This window comes from Lampris incognitus, chromosome 3 (assembly GCF_029633865.1).
Source record: "Lampris incognitus isolate fLamInc1 chromosome 3, fLamInc1.hap2, whole genome shotgun sequence".
NCBI lineage: Eukaryota > Metazoa > Chordata > Actinopteri > Lampriformes > Lampridae > Lampris > Lampris incognitus.
In genome coordinates this window covers 61,438,391-61,445,752 of record NC_079213.1, presented here as the reverse complement: position 1 = coordinate 61,445,752, position 7,362 = coordinate 61,438,391, and positions in this window count along the sequence as shown.

Genomic DNA, 7,362 nt, shown 5'->3' with positions numbered 1-7,362 from the left:
GAGCGCGTGTCACAGTGGTGTGTGTGTGTGTGTGTGTGTGTGTGTGTGTGTGTGTGTGTGTGTGTGTGTGTGTGTGTGTGTGTGCGTCACAGTGTTGTGTGTGTGTGTGTGTGTGTGTGTGCGTCACAGTGTTGTGTGTGTGTGTGTGTGTGCGTCACAGTGTTGTGTGTGTGTGTGTGTGTGTGTGCGTCACAGTGTTGTGTGTGTGTGTGTGTGTGTGTGTGTGTGTGTGTGTGTGTGTGTGTGTGTGTGTGCGCGCGCGAGCGTCACAGTGTTTTCGGTTGTTAGTTACTGTAGTCACCAACACAGTTTGTCATGTCTAAACTGTCACTTCCTGTTGAGAAACTTGGTTTATTTTGTCTGTTTTGTGTTTTTTTTTTCAATTTATTTCAGGTCTGATTTGAATGCATTCCAGAGGACAGTGAATATGAGATGTGTTTCCAATCACATTACGCTGGTGATTTTAAAATACCAATTATTGTTAATGGTACAAAAACTAAAGAGGTTCTTTTAAATATGTCTATATAATAATAAAGCTTTATATAACGTATATAATAGCTTTATATAATATGCAATTATAATAATATAACAGCTTTATATAATAATAATAATAATAATAATAATAATGATAATAATAACAACAATAATAATAATAAAGCTTTTGCATATGTCATCAGGTATGTTGTTTGCTGACAGGCAGAAATCTCTGGTATGGTGGCAGTCAAGTGAACGCCGACCGTGGTGCATGAGGACTGACCTGGTTTGGAAGGGAACATGTGGTTGAAACAGATACCGACCGTGTAACCGTGTGTAATTGCTGCATTTGTAAATGGACCATGGGGTCTTTAACTCACTGCTGAGGGACGATGCAAATTATCGACGTTGGAAAATGTTTAGCCTTGAAGTCGGTGGCCCTCAGGTGACAGCTGCCGTGTAAGGTTCACTATATGTGTGCCAATCCCCCCACTCTTCCAAGCCGTCCCGGTCGCTGCTCCGCCCCCTCTGCTGATCCGGGGAGGGCTGCAGACTACCACATGCCTCCTCCCATACATGTGGCGTCACCAGCCGCTTCTTTTCCCCTGACAGTGAGGAGTTTTACCAGGGGACGTAGCGCGTGGGAGTCTGTTCACACACCGGTGTGTTATTAAATATGGCAACACCAGCACCCTTCAGCTCGCAGATGACACCACAGTGAGTGGACTAATAAGTGACCATGGTGAGAGGGCCTACAGGAGGGAAGTGGAAGGTTTAACCATATGTTGCCATGACGACATCCTCTCTCCAAATGTCAGTAAGACAAAAGAAGTCACTGTTGAATTCATAGAGATCACAAGAAATCACACAGCCGTTTCTACCAGCGGGTCATCTGCTGACACCGAAGACAGTTTTAGGTTTGTCGGTTGACACATCACAGACACCTTCACGTGGTCTCAACACCAACAGCATCCTGAAGAAGGCACAGCAGGGTGTGTATTTTCTGAGGCGTCTCAAGAGTTTTGGTATGAGTACCAAAACTCGCATGAACTGTCACGGCAGTATCCATGGAGAGTGTGTTGACAGGCTGCATCACAGTATGTTTGGCAACCTGGCTGCTAACAGGGCTGCAGACTGCTGCAGAGGACTGTGAAGACAGCAGCAGGAATCACTGGCGCGGGACCACCACCCCTTCATAATATTCACCCCACTCGCTGCAAAGGTGAAGTCCAAAACATCATTAAGGACACCAGCCACCCCGCCCATGTTGTTCTCTCCCTTTCCATCTGAAAAACGTTGCACCACCCATCTCACAAACACTTCTTTCCACAGGCAGCGGTCAGGTTGCTCAACAGCTGACACACCCGTATGTACCTTACATGGTTGTGTTATCGTGTATACAGTGTATATAATGTGTGGATTCACTGTGCGTTATGTGGGGCTGTAGTGTTGTCTTTTTTGTGGGGATGGTGTGTCCTTGTGTTCTTGTGGCAGACAGAGCCAGAGCACAAGAATGTCGTTGTACGCTAATCCACACGACAAGGAAGTTAAAGTTGGACTTGAACTAGTCCTGTGATCAGGAACGCTTCATTTGTCATTTCGTACATGAAATGAGACGAAAAGTCACTAGCCCCGGCCCACAGCAGTACGATACAAAGACAAAAACACACCCGCACACTACAAGAACACACATATCGAACTAACACACATATCCAAACTAACACATATATCCAGACTAACACACATATCCAAACTAACACACATATCCAAACTAACACATATATCCAAACTAACACACATATCCAAACTAACACATATATCCAAACTCACACACATATCCAAACTAACACATATATCCAAACTAAACTAAAAAAATTCCCCGTCCAAGGGAATGAACCCCAGACAGGATGACGGTCGGAACTGCTGGTCTGCATGGGCTAGCAGTTAGCTTAGCCTGCCCCACTTCCGCATCCTGTCAGACCGCCCTCGGTGTTATCTCCCCGGGCGCAGCTCCAGGCAGGAGCCGTGGTCCCTGGGCCCACTGGAGGAAGCAGACCAAGCCCACCCAGCCGATCTAGCGGCAGCTCTCCCAGCCAGCAAATGAAGACAAACTTCACGCCGCCATCTTCCCACACCGGAAGCGGGCGTGATAATGTTATGATAATGATAATGATGATGTTATGATAATTTTATGTTATGATGTTACGATAGTGTTATGATAATACAACAGTAAAAGATGACACTGTTGTAGAGCCAATCCCCAGTTCGGACAGCACCTTCGAGTCCTGACTGTATTCGGTGGCTGCAGAAATGATCATAAAGAGACTTGATTATCATTTATCCTCCTTTTCTAATAAGGAGCAAGAGAGATGCTGCAGTCATGAACTATTTACTGATCAAGACATCAGCATGACTGTTGTGACTGGATTAGTAGTACTGAGTTCGCTTGGCTTTATTGGCAAGACGTAACAATGTACATATTGTTATATCTTTTCACAACCCAACCTTGTAAGGTGCACCCTTACAAGGCCGAAAAAAACATAGTGTGAAAGAAATATTATTAATATCCAACAGACTATAAGACAGAACCCACATAGGACTGTATGCTAGAAGACATGAGCTGAGCAGAAGACCTCAAAAACAATGGAGAATCAATGTTTCTTCAGCTCTTAACACAGAGTATCATGCAATGACAATATCACCTGGGTAATAAGGAAGACAAAACTTAATTTATTATTTATCATTCACAGCTCAACATGCAAAATCAACTGCCTCTGCTGATATATACTATTTCCACATCATATTGGATAGAATCGTAACGACGGGAATTGGGCGCATGAACGAACACACATATTTCTTTTCTTTAAGTGAGCGATGTCAGATCAGCGTTTGAGATGTTGACCTTGGACTGACCCTAACAGTAGCCTAACCCCGACCTTATTTCTAATAGTTTGCCTCAGTCACAGAAATTAGGAGAACCCACATGAACAGCTAAACATCTAATTCCTGGCCAGAAAGTGTGGCTCCTCTGTAGGCCCCCATAGGAGGCCCCTGGGTCCTTGTTCTTGTGTGTGGGCCTGCATGTGTCAGTCAAATCTCGATTTGATAGGATTTTACTGAAACAACCTCCTCTGATTCCCTCATCTTTCTACCCCCAAACACTTCACTAACTGGAAGCCCAAGGTTCACACACAGAAAATCCCACCTTTCTATCGGGTAAACACAGCATTGTTGAACCTTGTACATAAATTATGTCCACTTAAAAGCACCATAAGCCATGTGGGGTTTTTTGTTTGTTTGTTTTTTTTTTTGTTTTTAGTGGCTCCCTCCTGCCTCCCTCCTCATCTGGTGCTAAAAGACAGTGTGTTATTTTGACTCGTAAATGTTGTCCTTTGGGGAATATCTTATACTTAAAGTTACAATCAGATTCACATGCAAACAAATACCTTTTAGTTTATTGGGTATTTAGGACAATTGTTGCGATCTAAGCTTAGCAGCAAAATGCAGGGGGTAAAAAAAGAGAAAGAAAGCAACAAGAGGCGAGTTTGGAGAAATGACGTTATTGTGGCCAACAATCACACATGAAAGGGTGTTGTAAAAGACTTTTCCTAACAGATACCACAACACCAGCACTCGTGCTTTAACCTCATGTGTGACGGGAAGAAAGGTGCTGATGTGATGTTGCTGGTGGGTCTGTTTCTTTTTGAATCTTTGGGAGCTGGCATGTGCAAACTGCACCGTAAAACATCTCCATTGTTGTCAATAAGTTAAATAAAAGCTACAAACTTGCGGATTGTAAGATAAATGTCCACCGGCACCCCAGAAATGCATCACTGGATTTGCAGTCATTTGTTTTTTTTTCCAAATTTATTTCTGATTTTTCCCTTTTTTCTCCCAATTTAGTGGCCAATTGATCCCTATTTTAATTCAAACACCCACCCTTGTATTGCATGCGTTCGCCAACTGCATCTCTCCGGCCGGCAGTCTCGAAGGAGACGCCTCCCCACTTTCGTGACAAGGCGAATCCAAGCCGAACCACTGTTTTTCCGACACACACAGAGACGCATTCACGTGACGAACCCAAGCCGACTCCGCCCCTCTCCCGAAGACAGCGTTGCCAATGATTGCTGCTTCATCGAGTCCGGCCATAGTCGGATCTGACGAGACCGGGGCGCGAACCCCAGTCCCCAGTGGGCAACTGCATCGACACCAAGCCGATGCTTAGACCGCTACGCCACCGCGGACTATTTGCAGTCATTTGTATGTCGTTGGCCATACCCTATCTCCAGTCTGGCATATGGCAGGCAATTGACCTTATGCAAAGTACCGCCCCAGAACGGTGCTTGTCCAATCCTACCTTAGCAACGGTTTCTATGTGAGGGAGGTCCGTCAAGCTTTCAAACGCACAGCAAAATGCTGAAACGGTGTGCCTATGGGATCTGCAAATCGGACACTAGTAGCTGAAAAGTTTGGAGGGGGTGTAATTTTCTTTCCCTTCCCGACAACCCAGAACGCAAGAAGCGCAATGTCGGCTGTAATATATGACGTGGTGGATGTAATGATCTGTGCCCTCTGGCTATGTTAACTTATAACATTAATAAAGCAAGGACGACTTCTCTCGTGCTGGGTGTTTATTCACCGACCGGATTCCGACTGACCTTGTTACGTACATCACGTGACTTTGTTGTGGCGCTACGGAAAGCCGTAAGGGACATTAGCAAATCAAATATTACTAGCAAATATTACATCTCCCTTTTTCTGAAAAGTGCTGCTTTCTCTGCAGAGATACAGACCATGTTGAGCACGTTTATAAGCGAATACAATATTAATAAGAAAGAATATGAAAGTGGAACTCTTATATAACTGGACTGCACCAAAGTGGTGTAAAACATTTCCTTCACTGTCTAAATGTGACACCATAATAACATTTCATCTTTTCTTTTTTTTTCATTTCATTACTGGTAACTGCAAACAGTAGGTAGGTACACAAGGTAAGTGAACGCTGTAAATATTTCTTTTCAAAACATAGCAGGTATAGTACAGGTTGGTGTAAAATTCTCTCTTTTTTTAACATTCATAAGTCAAGGATTTGTCTTGGTTTGATCGTGCGACCTGACCTCATGGTGTAACCAGGCTGTGTGTCTGGTTGTCGCTGATCGTGTCTGGAGGTTCAGCATGCTCTTGCTGATGGGCTTGTGTGTTGTTAGCGCTGGTAACAGTCTGCTGTGAAGTGTGTATGTGTGTAGTGTGAGTGTTCACTCTGCTTTGTTGCAGGTGTTGACGGTTGCGTTGGTAGATCTGACCTTCTTTGGTTTGGATGTGGTAGCTCCTGTCTGTGTTCGCTGGTCTTTCCACAGTTGCAGGTCTCCAGGATCCATCCTCCTGCCGGAAGCGGATTGGTGTGCCTGCGGGCAAGTGGGGCAGAGGTTTGGCTGTTCGGTTGTAGTATGCCTGCTGGCGCTGTTGACATACCTCTCTCCTTTTGTGAACATCCTCCTGACTGGCGATCTGTGGCTGCAGGTGTTTTGCTGTTGATGGGAGAATGGACCGCAGCCTCCGACTCATCAGTAGCTGTGCCGGTGATTTCAGGTTGTCCACCGGTGTGTTGGGATACTCCAGTAAGCTCATGTAGGGGTCTTTGTTCTCAGCTTTGGCTTTGTCCAGGATGCGTTTGGCCGTCTGGACAGTCTTCTCGGAGAGGCCGTTGCTCTGTGGGTAGTGGGGGCTTGTGGTGGTGTGTGAGAAACCCCATGTCTGTGAGAAGTTGCGGAACTCACCAGAGCTGTAGCACGGACCGTTGTCGCTGATGATAGTCTCGGGGATTCCGTGTCGAGCCATTGCTGCTTTCAGCTTCATGATGACGGCAGATGAGATGCAGCTGTAAAGTCTCTCTAGCTCGAAGAATCTGGAGTAGTAGTCCACAGTGACTATGAAGTCCTGTGAGTTCCATGTGAATAGGTCTGTGCCTATCACTTGCCACGGCCGCTCGGGTATGGCGTGTGACATCATTGGTTCCTTTGCATTTGCGCTGCGCCGTTCTTGGCATATGCTGCAGTCTGCTACCGCACCCTCGATCTGTTTCCCCATGCCAGGCCAGAACAGTAAGTCTCTTGCTCGGCATTTGCTTTTTTCCACGCCAAGGTGGCTGGCATGGATGCGCTGTATCATGTCCTTGCGAAGCTTTTGGGGGACAATGATTCTCTCACCTTTGAACAGGATACCGTCCATTTCTGAGATTTCTGCTCTGTGGTTCCAGTATTCCTGGATGCTGGGCGGGCACTTTTTCTTTGTGTCTGGCCAGCCAGTGAGTGTGGCTCGTCTGAGTGCGGTGAGCTGTGGATCTTGCGCTGTTTCCTGCTTGATTTCTGTGAGTCTTGTGTCGCTCACAGGGATGTTGCTGAGGACTGTGTGCACTTGGGCCTCCATCCCTTCCTGTAGGTCACTGTCGTGGTGTTCTATTGACTTGCATGACAGTGTGTCGGCCACCGGTATGTCCTTACCGGGGCGGTGGATGATTTGGATGTCGTACTTTTGGAGCGCCAGGATCATCCGTTGCAGCCAGGGTGGTGGTGCTGCCAGTGGCTTTTTTAGTATTGCCTCCAGAGGCTTGTGGTCTGACTCCACAATCACTTTTCGTCCGTACATGTACTCGTGGAACCTCTTGCAGCCGAAGACCACAGCGTAGAGCTCCTTCTCTATCTGTGCGTAGTTTTCTTCAGTGCTGTTGAGTGACTTGGACGCATAGGCAATTGGTTTGCCATCTTGGAGCATGACAGCCCCAAGGCCACTTTTGGATGCATCCACTTGGAGTCGCAGCTCTTTCTGCGGGTCGAAATATGAGAGTACTGGACCTGGGTGCTGTGTAATGAGATTCTTCATCTCTTGGAA